Consider the following 16859-nt stretch of genomic DNA (forward strand, 5'->3'; position numbering starts at 1 on the left):
GCAGGATCGTTGCTGTAAAGGTTACGAGTGCATAAACATGTACAAGCTGCAATAATCTGCTGTATTTCCTGACTGACTGAAGAGCGTAGCCACGCCTCGTGCTCCTCTGGATGCATGCAATGCAGAGCTGAATGAGTCTACATTCTATTTTCATCTGGAGCTAGATGAAAGGCTAAGATGGAAGAGTGCGCGGCTCTCTGCTCTGTGTCTGCCGCTCCAATCCACTCATCTGTCCCCCGGGCCAGAGTCAGAGCGGCGGGATCAAAAGTAAAATCAGAGCGGAGCGCTGTATCCAATCGTGTCCGCCAGAGAGGTCTCTCCCGCTTCTGTAGTCTGCCGATGTCCAGGGCTGAGGGCAGTGATCTCTATCAACAAGGATGAAGTCAGTCAAGCCTCTAAAATGTGTGGCGGTGGACCTCGACTGATTTAAATCATTCAAATGAGGCCGGCTGCATCACGCAGTCGGAGCGTGGAGCAGTCGGGGCATCCGGCCCTCTGGTACAGAGAGAAGACTGCCATCATCTGGCCCCTGCTGATACATCCCATCCCTCTGCAGCAGATCTGTGCGAGCTTAAGCCGGGGTATCTCTATGTGTATAGCCACTATAGGCCATAGGCACAAGTCCTTGGAAGTCATTGTAAATCTGTCCATAATGGCTGTGTGCAATGCCAAGCCACGATGAATATACTCCTGTCATCAGACTAGTTGCTTTTTTTTTTTTGCACGAGGCCTGTGTAATAGCACGATTATTGGTGTATACTAAGTGTGGAACTTCCAGTGCTCGGGAGAAAAAGGCGTAGCAAGCTGACAGCATCTTAAGGAGGAACAAATAGCTTTTACCAGAGACAGACAACAATCACATATCAACCGTTCCATTTTTGCAAATAATAGAGCGGTGCCTCCTGCAATCGTTATATGGGCCTGCGAGAGGCAGAGAGTGTGTCTTTAATAATTGTAGAGTTATAGGTGACTGTTTGCATTCATTCCTCTCATTGTAAAATGGTTGAGAGGTATTTATTTACCTTTCGGCATGCAATTGAAATAAAAAATCACTGCAAGTCTTTCAGCCTCACAGCCTCCACGCACAAAAACAAAGTGCTCCTGGCGAGCAAAACGAACTGACTTGCATTAGCGCTCGACTTTTCTCTCTCTTGTCCTGCCGTTCGTGGCATCAATTCGAGTTTCTGCATCATGCAACTCACAGATTTAAACTTAAACGGTTGCGTGACAAGTAAAATTACTTATTTCTGATCCTGCAGCTTATTTCAATGCACAGACCTTGTGGGGAAAACTGCATGAAATCTCGGCTGAACCAAACGGTCCTGCAAACACTAGGAGCAAAACAAAACGGTAGAATTATCTGTGACACACACCAGACAGCAAAATCACAGAGGAGCATCTCAGTCAATCAACGTCCACGCCTGTCCTGAGCAGAAACTCACCTATTACATACACCAGGCGGCACCAGTGTAAACAATGGACAGCAATGCACTCTGCATTTCCAGCTGCAGTGGCTGCTCTGATTGGTCGGATCGATCGTCAAAGGCATTTGATGTAATAGTAGGAGAGGTGAGGCATATCGACCGGAGTATAATCAGAGTCAAGCTGGCTTGGTCTTCTTCAGTAACACAAAGGAAGGAGTTTGGGTGCAGATTCCCTTAGATCAGGGTGTGTTTTTCATTTTGTAGCCTGGCAGTTGGACAGCTGCTCTGGAATGGGGGGGGGGGGGGGGTGGAGGTCATGTGAATACAAACGAGCGATATTTTAAACCAATCACACCGTGAATCAATGCTTTTTCCCCTCCTCTATAAAATGCATTACTATTAATAATTTCTCTGTTATGTCAAGTTAATGCCGGGACCCCCCCTTTTGTGTGCTGCTGTTCATGTACTTACTGCACACAGTCCCTCTTTGCAACCTTCCTGAGGCAGAATATATAGCAAACTGTGTTTACCTCACCCAGAGGACCTCGCGCTGCATTGCTACCATTGATTTTCTTCTAACACCTTCAGCTCCGCGTGTAGGTGTGTGTGTGTGTGTGTGTGTGTGTGTGTGTGTGTGTGTGTGTGTGTGTGTGTGTGTGTGTGTGTGTGTGACTAAGCCAGTTTCACCAGCCGTGGCATTTCTGTGAAAAACAGGCATAAATATTTTACTTCTGCTCTCTCTGATTTCACTGCCTGCATTTAATTCAGGAGCAAACATACATATTTGCTTTAGATCACAGAGGATATTGAGTCAAGTGAACTTTGACTTGGATGCCGGGGTTTAATGGTTTAGTTAATGTGTTATAACTTTGACCTATTACTAATGTTGATGTGTTACAGCGCCGTTTTGAATAATTGGGATCAAATATAGCTTTTTAAACAAGCGTTGTTTTCATGGGATTTATTCTTATAAGTATGTATAGAATAAATAAATAAAGAAGTTGCACTGCATATTTAGAATTGTGAAGTTGTTCAAATTAATATTAATTAAACTGTCAAGCTTGCATTCTTTTACAGGCGTTTAAAACAAAGTTACCAAATATTAAAGAAATTACAGTTAAAATAGCATGAAAGTTGTTTTTATAGTCTAGAATGACGGGTGTAAACACGGTTCTGTGCAGAAATGCTTTAATGTCCTCCACGCCGGTGGATCTGCTGTAGCAGTTAAAACTAGTCAATGAGTGAAATTAGGAATTAAACAGCACACTTAACTTAAAACATGTTTTCTGGTAAATTATAACCAAACTAAATGACAAATACATCAATCTGAGCACAGCATCAAAAGCGAGGTAGGCTCACTCTTCACTAGCTATCATCACACGTTATCAAAGGTGTAAGAATAAAACAAACAAAATATTACCTATTAGTAGATATTGTGAGAAATAATTTTTATATGTGGGAGCTCAAATTCTTTATAAAGACCACACGTGATTTATAGGAAAGGATTTTCAGAGAAGTTGGTAGCAATCGTGAGTAAAGTTCTGAACCTCCCACTCCTGAGATTGTTCAAATGTTTGCCCTGCGATCGCTGTCGCGGTTAAAACATCGGTTTTTCCAGACAGCTGCCTGAAAATGATTTCTGAAAGCCAGGATCAAGATGCTTTCTGTGACCTGCAGAGGCTTTGCTGCCTTCATAGTTCCAACCTCAGCCGTGGGTCGATGTGATGCGTCTGCATTCAGACAGCAGCCAAACGGTCACACGGGGCTGTAACACGTGGGTTTCTCCTAATCATTGCAATTACTACAGGAACACTTTGTTTGTTTGTTTGTTTGTTTACTGGAATGGGGCATTGCCGTGTTTGTGTCCCGCTCCCCAGTGGAAATGTGTCAGGAGGGCGTCTGTGAGAGGGACACTAGGGTTGGAGGCTATGTTGGCTGCCCCCGAATCATCACTCATGAGCTTCGTGGTATCTCCTTCCTCCGTCGCCAAAACCAGCACCAATCCTCTCACTATTCAAAAGAGAGGAAGGTGAGCATGTCGAGACAAATGTTCTCTCCCATGCTCTCTGCCACCTCTTACCTGGAATCGCGTCAACACGCACACTCTAATTATCCCATCTAATGGGAAACGCCGCAGCGACTGCTGCCGCTCTGGCTCCATTGTCTGGCACCTCAAGCCCTCGTAGTTTAGATGCAGAGCCTCGCTCACACTAATTACTGCAGGCGATGCCGATCTGCTGCAACAGAGACAGACCTGGATATCTGGGTGGCTGCGATGGGCTGACATTCCTACCCTTCGGACCAGAAGGGTTTGAGTGGATTGAGCAAAGGAATTCCACTGCAAAGACGCTTCAGAGTACAACATGCCGTAAAAAAACGCTCATTTCAGTATCAGGATTTCAAGTTTGCACATCACATCTAATTTGATTTTGATTTTTTTTTTATAGTTTCTCCACTTATCTGCTGTCATTAAAGTACATTCACTACTTGCAAAATAATCTCTGTATTTAAAATTATTATTACGATGTCTGGGTGAAGCTGACACACACACATAAAATGCGTGTGTGTGTGTGTGTGTGTGTGTGTGTGCTTCCCTTCACCATGTCCTCTTTCCATCATCTCTATTTTTTCCCTTCCATCACTCTAATGGTTCTATCTGCTACCGCTCCGGTTTTATTCAGCATCATTCACAAACACATCACCCGGTTCTTTTCCTTGTCCTTCTCCTGACTCCCTCTCACTCTTTTCAAGTCCTTGATTCACAGATATCCCTCCTGAAGACGTCCTGCACGTCAGCCGATCAGCCAGAGAGACAAAGGCGGCCCTGAGTTAATTACCTATCATTTTGAGCAGATGGCTGCAGATGATGTGTGAAGGGTTGCGCCTGTACATGCACGCGCACAAGTGTATGCAAATTCATATCAAGCCCGTCTGCGTACCTGTGTGTTTATGTGTTTATGTAAATTTCTCATGCGTATGTATATTGACAAACACAGACTGGGAAGCAAAAAGATGTCTTTTCTTTCTCCAACCGAGAAATTAAATGTAAAATGTGATATTGATTGCTTTATTCCAGCCAGATAACGTGTTAATGACTGAGGCCATAATTATGGGTTGCAATTTTTCTGTAATTACTGGCAGTCTATTTTCAACTGCTTACATATTCATTCAAATGTATATTTAAAACTGATTAAAACGCTGTGTGATTATTTCAGGTTCACATATTGGACGGATGAAAGATTATTTTAGCAGGAAGCGTCCGCTCTAGATTAAAACACACTGAAGCTTCCGCGCATGGAGTCGAATCTAGGCCATCTTCAATTGAGGCATTTTTAGACAGTTCTTTTTTTTTTTTTTTGACAGCTTCTCCTAAATATCATCTCAAAGTCAGGAGAGATGTTTTATTATTTCTTTTTCTTTTTTTTAAAAGCTGACGTGATGCCAAACAGAAGCTGTGTCTTGAAGCCTGAACCAAGATGCAGGGTAAATCAATCATGAATGTGCAATAAATCTGAGATATATGTTGCACTGCTCTGCATGACACAGGGAGAAATGACGCCACGGGGGGGGGGAGGGCAGGAGGGAGGAGTGGGTGGAGGCGGGGATGTGTGGCCATCAGATCAATAGTACAGCGAGAAAGACGTCTTTTCTTCTGGCATGATATTCGAAAGTAATTCTAACCGTGACAGAATTTTCTCATCAAATGTGTGAAATGCGATATATATATATATATATTCTATATTCTTGCTATAATGCAGCCTTTTGTTCATTGTACTGTAGCTGCTGTAACGTGTGAAATAATAATCCATGTATGTTTATTCTCCACCAACACACCCAGCAGGGGTCTGTTGATGCAGTTGGCACGTGCAACAGCAAGTTTGCAACGCCACAGATGGAGAATCACTAATTTACTCATTATGGAGACTTAATAGAGAATCCTGGTGCAATGATCAGATGTAACTAATAGACACCATCATCATTCAGCCTGTTTGAGTATTATAACATTCCAATTGAATGTCAATCGTGCTCAGATATATGTGATCTCTGCTACGGTTCACTTACAACACCCAGCTTCTAAATGCCAAATAATAATAATAATAAAAAAATCATTCTATTTTCAAAATGTTTTTATGCCTAAGAACGACACAGTCAGTGCAGCAGCAGCAGCAAATGGAGCCAATTCATATAATGGTTAGTCCTCTGTTGGCTCCCTGGTGAGCAAAGCGCTAAGAAATTTAAGCCGCTTCATGATGGCAAATGCAGCAGTTTGGCTTTTTAATAAATAAAAAGTTGATTGCTAATTTACCCAGTCTTCAGAAAATGCATTCTACTCTCCAATCGTGTCAATGCATGAAATCAAATTAGCTTTTTTAAATTAGACTTTTAAAAAAAAACACACATTGCAAATCATGCCTTTGTAGGTATGTGAGGAATTATCTTATAATATCAAAGTCTTATATTTGGAAATTATTTCAACTCTGATATAATGATTATTAAAAAGTGAAGACTCTGTATATTATCTTTATTTCAACAAATTCATAGACCGTCTCTGCTCATAAGTTACATGCCAGACAATGGAACACGCCGGTGGTGCCGGGATCTCTGTTATAACAATGCGGCCCTCTCCTGGCAGTGGGAGTCTCTGCACAGGAACACCGTGCTGCACTGTGGGGCATGGGAATAGAAATGCATGCTGGGTCTCCTCTGTAATTCATTTCAGCCCTTACAGGCTCATATTCAGCCCAATTGTATCTTCTGCCATCCTAATAGTGCAGAGCTGAAATGTGATGAAAGCGCTGCAGACATTCTCGTCCGACCACCGCTAACAGAACACGCAACTGTTTCCAGGGTGATGGACACTCTCTTTCAGTCTGACTGTATCCGACTCCAAAATAAAACGGCCTATTCTTCAAATCAAAAAGACCTAATGAGGACAATAACGTCACAAAAGAGCTAACTCTGTGCGCCGAGCGTCAAGTAGAGGCGGGATGACTGACTTGCACATCTTTTCAAGCTTGTTTTCTCTGTCTCTCGTACAAAACACGCAGAATCGTTCCCGCGCAGATGAATAAGTGTGAGCATCTTTGATCTGGTTCTGCTTGCAAGCCTGCATCTCTCCTGAAGGATAAATCCATTACACAAGCCTTGTGTCCAGATACACTTGTCATGCAGGAGAAATGCTCGGGTCCCGTGGAATCAAAGGTGTGGGTGATGCCTTTAGAACCCGCATTAATATGGATGAGAGCGGAAAGCTGCCCTATGATGTAATCGTGGTAGCGGCGAAGGTCAGTGCCGTTGCTCAATATCAAAGCTCGGATGTCCACACGTCTTCGGTTTCATTCGGGTTCGGGTTCGGAAGGACAGAAGGACGAGGCTGCTCATTGGAGGCGTCAATAGATGAATGTCTGTTTTTAATTGTGTTTTCCATCAAACCTTTCCTGCTCTCAGCGGTCTGACTCTCGCATTGTGATGCTGCACACTCATTGGGCACACATCACAGCAAGCCTTTCATCTGGGGAATAAAGCTATTTAGAGCCCCCACACCACCCATATGATCCTATTCTCAAGTCTTTTCTGCTTCTGAATAAGAGAGGCAGGCTCCTTTTTTATTTATATTCTTGGATTCAACTGAATGTCATGGAAAATCATTGAAATCATTGAAATCACTGGATAAAATCAATATAAATATCTCGCTACGCTTAATAAATATATGATATGCATTGTAATAAGTGATTCCTGCTAGGACGGCTGTTTTATTTATTCTCGCTGTGAATGTTTCCGGTCCCGTGAATCCCTCACTGGGGCAGCTGATTGATAGAATCAGGACAGAGAACAGCTTCCAGCACGCAACTCACGTCTGACAGCATGTATGGCTTTAGTTTAAAATGTAACAACATGCTTAAACAGTGTCGGCTTGCCCTCGGAGCGTTCAGAAAGTTTTCACGACAGTCGGAAAGGAAATGCAAATCAGTCAGGAAATCTCAACGGGCCCAATCGTGACAAGAACAGCGAAGTAAAGGGAGTACAGTAAAATCCTTAGCTTGTAAACTTAGCATAACATGCTAGAAAATCTGAACCAATTTAGCAGATCTTTGATCTTTTATCAAGCTAATGGATGCACTTTGGCGGTGCCTGATTGAAAGTTAAGGATTCATTAAACTTATTAAGATTTGCTGCATGTTTAATGTAAAAAATTCTTCAGCAGTTCTTGAAATAGTTTCCCTTAAATGACTAAATGAGCTGCTGGCAGTGCTAGAGATTTAAACCTTCTGGATCTATCAGCTGGACCCAATGTTTTCAAGATGCAGCTCTGGACTTGTATTATTCCAACAAGTAGAATCTCAAAGTTGGTTATTTCAAACTGAGCGGATGTGAGCCTGATGTTACAGGTTTGAGATGCAGATTCTGGAACCCAAACAAATCCAGATCAAATCATGCCTGGAGGTATTTTAAAAGTCAAAGTGGAGATGAGGATCGTTTCAATGCTGAAATTCAGGATGATCCTTTCCCCACTGGTGGATTCAGACTGGACTGATGCAACTAGCCCTTCCTGCAGCAGTCGTCGTCCTTCCCTTTATTGCACTCTCAGTTGATTTGAGGCAGCATCTAAGAACTGAGAGGCGCACGTGTAGAGGCTTGGAAATGGCAGGGCATGGGTTAAAATATTATTTGATAAGATTTATTAAAAACAGACAACCCTACAATTTTATTTTCTGTGAATAGCGTTATTTTCACGTATTAATTCATTTGGTTCCCATACAAGCTCTTTGGAGTTGCATGTAATTCCTACGCCGTCCAGTAGATGGCGCATAGCGCGCACTGGTAGAGAGTAGCGAAGGCACCTGTAGAGGAAGAACTATATCCTGTTCTGTGAAGTAAACGCAGCTAACTACAGTGTCTCTCTCTATTCTTTATCACAGTCTTTATCACCAGCAGGCTGATTACTTCACTCACGTATGCCCTCTGAACCTCAGAGGGGCAACAATTTTGGGGGCTCGTCCGGGATTAGTGCCACTGGCTGTCTGGCACTAATCATTGAATAACCAAGGGAAGCTGATCACCTATTCCTGAGCCGATGATAACAGCGACAGAATCCAGATAAACAGAGATGGCTGTGCTACGTGACCTGAGATGGGAAATCCAGCAAGAGCTTCACCAGCTGACCAGTGCCCACAAAAGAGACATTCTCTACAAGTTGGCAGAGTCATTCAAAGAAGAGGTGGAAGAAGATGTGCCAGGTGCAGAATCGACCGAAGTGGAACTCTTTGACTTCATTGTTGACTTTCTGAGAAGTCCACAACTGAAGAGCCTTGAGGACCAGGGGATGTCTTGCCTGCTCGCTTTCCGCGACCTCATCAGAGAACTACAATCGCCCATGGCAGCTGAGGGAGGAGATGCAGAGTCTTCGCCGGACCTCGAGGAGGTTGTTGCACCTGCGACCAGTGAGGCTGCTGCATCCACAGAAGCCACGGTGAAGTTCTCATCGCCATCAGTAGTTGCTGAACCAGTTATAGGTCTAGTGAAGATGTCTGAAATTAAGTCACTGTTACCGCGCAGAGAGTACAAGATTCATGGTGGTCAAATCTCTGATTTTGATTCTGATCTAAGTTACAACATGTTGTGCAAACAGATTGATGAAGGACTTGATGAAGGGATCACAGAGGCTGAGATTATTAGAACGGTGTTAAGAATAATCAAGCCTGGTACCTTTAAAGACATGCTTGTCACCAAAGATACACTTACTGTAGCCGAGTTAAAACGGCTCTTAAAGACACAGCTACGTGAGAAGAAAAGTGCTGAATTATTTCAGGAACTGAGCAATGCTCGGCAAAATGACAAAGAAACACCGCACCAGTTTATGTATAGACTAATGTGTCTAAAACAGCGTGTACTGATTGCATCTAAAAACAGCAGTGGGTTGCACTATGATAACCAGTTGGTACATGGGGTGTGCCTTAATTCACTATATCAGGGTATGAATGAAAAATGTTCATATGTGAGACAAGATCTTAAACCTCACATCTCAGACATAAGTGTCACCGATGACTTCATTTTGGAGTTAATAACAAAAGCTGTTAGTGAAGATACAGAGAGACAGAGTCGACTGGGACAAAGTCTTAAGTCAAGATACGTTAATGCTAATGCAGCTCAGGTAGAAAATGACAAAAGTTCTGACAAAATGCAAACTGAAGTCCAAGCTAATCGTGTTGCTATACAAGAGCTGACAGCACAGGTTTCCTCTCTGACTAAAAGTTTAGAAAAGGCTCTGAACCCAATGGTCAATGCAGTAACTGGAAATACTCATACCCTCCGTCCCACAGTACCTGCCCCTACACTGGTTAAGGGAAAGTGCCAACAGTGTGTTGCTCAAGAGATTGAACACTGCACGCATTGTTTTAGATGTGGAAAAGAGGGGCATAGAGCTATAGGTTGCCTTCAGAAAGGCAGTGTGTCGGGAAACTCCAGGAGGTCGCTGGGAAGGGACCACCAGTGACTGGAACATCAGCAGAGTCCCACGACACTCTGAGACTGAAACCAGAACAAACAACATCTACTGCTAAGTCCCAGAAAACACATAACGCGACCAACAAAAAGCGTGTGGCACAGTTAATAGGCGGTAGGTGTATGATAAGTTGTCTGTTAAATGGAGAAAAACTACAGATGTTATTGGACAGTGGCGCACAAGTTAGCATTGTAGAAAAGTCATGGGTACAAGAAACATTACCAAATGTGAAAATACAGCCACTTGAGAGTTTACTTTCTGATCATCCACTCAAAGTCACTGCAGCAAATGGGACGGATGTTCCTTTTGAAGGCTGGATAGAAGTTTTACTGGAGATCACAAGTTCACAACATGGCTCTGTATCCTTGTATGTTCCAATGCTTGTCAGCCAACGAAGTGTAAGCACGCCACTGCTAGGCTTTAATGTCATTCAAGAGATCATAATGGGAAACAGTGACAAAAGCGACAATATCAGTTTAGTGGACTTGTTGGCAGAGACGCTGAGGGTCCAGAAATGTAACGTCGAGTCACTCATCTCAGCTGTTCACACCAAGTCAACTGAAAAAGAACCGGAAAGTTCAACCCTGAAAGTTGGAAGAAAAGGACTCACCGTTCGTAGTAACCAAATTGGGATGGTAAAATGTCATGTCAGATCATTTTCGGGTGGAGGTGAAATGCTGTTTGAACCATGTGTGGGAACTAACTTACCTGATGGATTGGAGTTATTTCCAGCTCTCATTGATGTAGCCCCTGGTGCTACGAAGACAGTTAAAATCCCAATCCAAAACTCAACCAAACATGACATTTTCTTACATCCAAAGACTGGGTTAGGACTTATTGAAGAGGTTGTTGAATATAAACCTATAAGCAGTTGTCCTGAAAATGTCAAACAAACGTCATTCTGTTGTACAGCTCAAGTGTCAGGTGACAGTCAAAGGGAGGAAAAAGAGATTTTGAGTGCAGCTCCTTCACACCTGAGATGGCACCCAAATGTTGATGTAAAACATCTCTCAGAAAGTGATCAAGAAGTTGCTCGCCAAATGCTCTACGAACACTCTGATGTTTTTGCCCGTGAAGAAGGGGATATTGGATGCATTCCTGGACTACAGCTAAAAATCAACACCACAGACAACACACCAGTGCAAAAGAGCTACAACTCCATCCCAAGACCGCTCTACAGAGAGGTAAAGGAGTATGTGCAGAACCTTTTAAACAGGGGGTGGATTCGAAAATCGGTGTCAGCTCATTCGTCACCAGTGGTGTGTGTGCGTAAAAAGGACAATACTTTGCGCTTGTGTGTTGATTTTCGCGAGCTGAACCGGAAAACAGTACCCGACAGACATCCGTTGCCACGGATACAGGATCTCTTGGACGGTCTTGGAGGAAATTCTTGGTTTTCCATCTTGGACCAGGGCAGCGCATATCATCAGGGTTTTGTTAGTGAGGAGTCAAGGCACTTAACTGCTTTTAGCACACCCTGGGGTTTGTACGAGTGGGTGCGTGTCCCATTCGGTTTAACAAACGCACCAGCCGCATTCCAAAGGTGCATGGAAGGAGTGTTAGAAGGGATTCGAGATGAGTGTTGTGTGCCCTACTTAGACGATGTACTTTGCTACTCTAAAACCTTTGAGGAGCACATAGAACATCTTGGACAAGTTCTTTGTAAAATGCGACAACATGGGATAAAACTTCGCCCAGCCAAGTGTGAACTGTTTAAACAGCAAGTGCGTTACCTTGGTAGGCTAGTGTCTAGCGAAGGGGTACAAATGGACCCTAAAGATTTGGATGCTGTGAGTGCTCTGAAAGAGAAGAAGCCCAGCACAGTTGGAGACCTCAGAACATTGCTAGGATTCCTCAGTTATTACAGATCGTTTATACAAGACTTCTCACGACTGGCAAGGCCCTTGTTTGAACTCCTCCAGAGCTCTAAGGACACAAACAATGAAACCAAACCAGCATCAAAAAGAAGTAAAGGACGAACAAAGAAGGGAGACAAAAACCAACTTCCTTCACGCACACCAATAATCTGGACAAGTGAGCATCAGGAAATTGTGTCAAACTTTGTGGACATACTGACCAACCCGCCCATTCTAGCCTATCCTAACTTTGATCTACCATTCGTCTTGCATACAGATGCGTCCAACCAAGGCTTGGGAGCAGTTTTATATCAGAAACAAGACAACAAACTCAAAGTGATCGGTTATGGCTCCCGAACTCTTACACTTGCTGAGAAAAATTATCACTTACATTCTGGTAAACTCGAGTTCCTAGCCCTCAAATGGGCCATCTGCGATAAATTCCGTGATTATCTGTACTATGCTCCGACCTTTACCGTCTATACAGATAACAATCCCTTAACCTATGTCCTCAGTTCAGCCAGGTTAAATGCAGTGGGTCATAGGTGGGTTGGGGAGTTAGCTGACTTCCATTTTGATATCAAGTATAGGCCTGGGAAAAGGAACGCCGATGCGGACATGTTGTCCAGATACCCATTAGATTTCCAACAGCAAATGGGTAAGTACACAGAGACAGTTTCCCCAGAAGTCGTGTCTGCAATGTGGCAGGGCAGCAAGGCAGTTCAGAAGAATGATGTGCCTTGGGTAGCTGCATTGCAAATGAGTTCAAGTGAAAACAATGATCCAACAGGAGGTGTTTTGAGCATGACGCCCAAAGACATTAAAACTGCTCAACATGAAGATGAGTCAATCAAAGAGGTGACCACGCTTAAGCTCAATGGATGGACACCTAACGAGAAAGACAAACGGAAAATGAGTAAGCAAGTAAGGAGACTACTGTATGAGTGGAACAAGTTGGATGTTGACAATGGACTATTGTACAGAAAAACGGAGCATAACAAACAACTTGTCCTTCCCGAACAGTTAAAACCAATGGTGTTAAAGAGCTTACACAATGATATGGGTCATGTTGGTTGTGACAAGGTGATTCATCTGGCCCGGGAACGTTTTTACTGGCCATATATGCAACAAGAAATTGAAGACTACGTCACAAAGAAATGTCTGTGCATCAAACAAAAACGTCCAAACGTTCCCCAGAGAGCTCCTATGGGATCCATCACAACCAGTGCTCCCTTTGAGCTAGTTTCCATTGATTACTTACACCTTGAACCAAGCAAAGGAGGGTATGAGTACATTCTAGTACTTGAGGACCATTTTACTCGCTTCGCGCAGGCATACCCTACGAGAAATAAGTCAGGCAAAACGGCTGCCGAAAAGATATTTCAAGATTTTATACCACGTTTCGGGTATCCAGAAAAGTTGCATCATGATCAGGGACGCGAGTTCGAGAACAGTCTTTTCCAAAGATTGCAACAACTGTCAGGAATCGCTCACTCACGAACTACACCCTACCATCCACAGTGCAACCCAGTGGAGCGCCTGAATCGTACGCTACTCCAAATGCTTCGTACTCTACAGGAGGAAAAAAAAAGTGAATGGAAAGAACATCTTCCGCAAATCATCCATGCCTACAATTGCACAAGGCATGAGTCGACAGGATACTCACCATTTTTCCTCTTGTATGGCCGAACACCTCGGTTGCCAATAGACCTACTTTTCAACGAAACAAAAGAGACCGAAAAACACAATCATCAGATCTATGCAAAAAAATGGGCTGATAGAATGCGTGCGGCTTACAAAATCGCTGCAGAGAACAGTAAAAAGTCTTCAGGCAAAGGCAAAAAGCATTACGACAAACGCATAAAAGGTGTCGCACTGCAACCAGGCGACAGGGTTCTGGTTAGGAACCTCTCGGAAAGAGGAGGTCCAGGGAAATTGCGCGCCTACTGGGAGTCTGAAGTACATCGCGTAGTCGAGAGAGTAGCTGATGGACCAGTTTATAAAGTACAAGGAGAGAGAGGCAGTAAGGCAGTGCGAGTGTTACACAGAAATCTTTTACTGCCAGTAAATGATTTGCCTTTAGAAGAACTGCCCATCGTCAAAAAGACAAAACAGAGAAGTGATCAAAGAACTGAGAGAAGTCGAGACGATGACAAAACTGACAGTGATAACTCGGAGGATGAAGAAGAACACACTTATCGTTACAACCTCCGGAGTCACATTCCTGCTTACAGACTCATAAACCCTCAGCAAAATGTATCAAACCAAAGCTCGCAGCAATCAGTACCTGTCATACACGTGCAAGATCCTCAAAACCAGCACAGACTCAATGTCACAGCTAGAGAATTTTGCCCACCAGTAGGACAGGAAACTGTGCCCACACAGCAGGTTGTTGAGGAGCAAATGGATGAACTAGCGTTGCTGCAGGAGGAACAAGGACAAATGGAGGAAAGGATTGGAAATAATGGCCAACAGAATGAACTGAGAAGGTCACAGAGGCGAGTACAACCGGCGGAGAGACTTACTTATGACACTCTGGGACAACCTTCATACCAACCATGGACTGCGGATGTAAGAACTCTCTTACTCCCCACATCTGTACCAACAACTTATAACTTGATGCCGTACCCATATTCCCTCCAATCCCAACCGTATGCTTATAACTGGTACACTCTTGTAAACTAAGTCACCCAGAAATAGGAAATGTCTGGAGACATTTATTTTTAGTTGGGAAGAGTGTAGAGGCTTGGAAATGGCAGGGCATGGGTTAAAATATTATTTGATAAGATTTATTAAAAACAGACAACCCTACAATTTTATTTTCTGTGAATATCGTTATTTTCACGTATTAATTCATTTGGTTCCCATACAAGCTCTTTGGAGTTGCATGTAATTCCTACGCCGTCCAGTAGATGGCGCATAGCGCGCACTGGTAGAGAGTAGCGAAGGCACCTGTAGAGGAAGAACTATATCCTGTTCTGTGAAGTAAACGCAGCTAACTACAGTGTCTCTCTCTATTCTTTATCACAGTCTTTATCACCAGCAGGCTGATTACTTCACTCACGTATGCCCTCTGAACCTCAGAGGGGCAACACACGCATTGTGCTGTCTGTCGTTGCCTCTCTGCTACTGCAATTCTGACCCACGTAGCTGAATTGGTGATGCAGTGTCACTTTCGCCAAAGGGTATATAGAGAAGTCTCTTTCAAATCTGAATTCTGGAATCCTGATTTTCTGGAATCTCAATCACATTATATCTGAATATTCAGATAGTTTTAGGAGTTTAGGAGCTTCTAAGAGGTAAAGGTTGCCAGTTCTGTGGGAATATCCCCCGAAACAGCAACATAGCGGGGTACTTGCTGTACATTGGAAACTAAGAAGATTCCTTTGAGCTTCAGTCAATGCTAAATAAACGCTGCGGTATTGCAAGAAGCTCCCACGGGGCTGTTTGACCACGCTTCCGATGGGAGGGGTTATGTTCAGCAAGGCGGGGCACCTCCTCACTCTATCTCAACTGATTTAGCTCCTTGAAACCTGGTCGATTCGTCCCTCTCCTATAGTAATGAGCTTTGTGGTGACCCTGCTGCGTTTGGAGATGACTGGAGACGGCGAGCGCACAGAGGCGAGCAATGGATACGATGCATGAGCAGGCAGCCAGGCCGAAAGACCAAAATACAGAAAGACACGCAAGCAGATATTCAGAGGCTTTTCTAGGGGGGCTCGTAGCCTTGTGGGCATGCCCCAGTGCTGACATCAGCAGAGGCGGCATAACCCCCCCCCCCCGCAGCGCACCTTGAACCATGAAGGGTGGGCGAGAGGAATAAGAGAAGGAGGAAGCAAGGAGGAGAGAAGATGCATGAGGGGGGTGGGGCTAAGGATGGGGTGCAACACTTGTAATCGGATCATTGGCTACAGCAGGTTGAGTCAATGTGATCAATAGAAACTGCACATGCAGCAGACGTCCTTTAATGGCCCTTAATCTCCATCAGACCTAAACAGGGGGGGTGGAAGAGGAAGTCATGGGAGCAAAGGCAGCCTGCATCGCATTACAACTTCCGGCCCCAGCAGCCATGTCATCTTTCATTCCACCTTTCCACGTCATTTCAAATGCATTACATTTCAGAACTTTCCATTCCGCGAACCCCCCCCCCATGATCCAAAACCCTTGGTTGGAGCACACCATCCCAGAGCTGGACGTATCCTAACCTTTGAATTCAATGAGCAGCCTGACCACAGCTAGGGCAGAGCAGCACAATTAACATATAGACAGGAAATAATGACAGTCCTATAGATCTCTCGTGCTCATTTACTCTTTGTACTTTCATCCTTCATGCTGCTGTCACTTGTCCATACGTTTGAAGAGTGGATTGGCAATACTCCGTAACGGAACATTAATAACGGCAGCCAATATGTGCTCAATCTTGGGAATCCGCACCAAGCGAGGTTGCATTTGGGTTTACTCTCTATATTGCTTTTGTTTTTCTCACCATTAGCCACGTGCGCCCAGAGAGAGAGAATAATAAAATAGGATTTCTGAAGGCGTTTTTTTCCCCTTTCTTCTATATGTTTCTTATCTCTGAAGGACTGAAGGAAATGCCGGTCCTCTTTACGCTAAAACCCGATTCTCATCCCTGCTTATTAGCGAGATGCAAGAAAAAAGAAAATGTTCTTGCTCAAGGATTTGCATCCACATTGTGGAGTTGATTTGATCGGTTCCTCTTGTTGCCAGGAAACATTAGATCTGAGTATTAACTCTGCCTCTTCATATTTCCTGTCTAATGCACTAACTTGATTGTTGTTGTTTTTTCGCCTTTTTTGAAATAGAGTTTTAAATAAATTGAAGGTGGAAAAACATAAGATATTTGTTGCCTTTTAACAACATTCACACCAGGGTTCAGTATGAATTGTGTACTGTGCATTTTAAGTATTTCCTTTTGTGCCACGCAGTAGATTTGTATTTCATGCTGCAGGCTGCTTTTCTGAACCAGCATGGTCACACGTTCAATGTGAGCCGGAAACTCAGATTCAACTTCTCTTGAAGGGGGCAAATCCACAGATTTCACTCAAGGTTTAGCTT

This window comes from Brachionichthys hirsutus, chromosome 14 (assembly GCF_040956055.1).
Source record: "Brachionichthys hirsutus isolate HB-005 chromosome 14, CSIRO-AGI_Bhir_v1, whole genome shotgun sequence".
In the NCBI taxonomy this organism is placed as follows: Eukaryota; Metazoa; Chordata; class Actinopteri; order Lophiiformes; family Brachionichthyidae; genus Brachionichthys; species Brachionichthys hirsutus.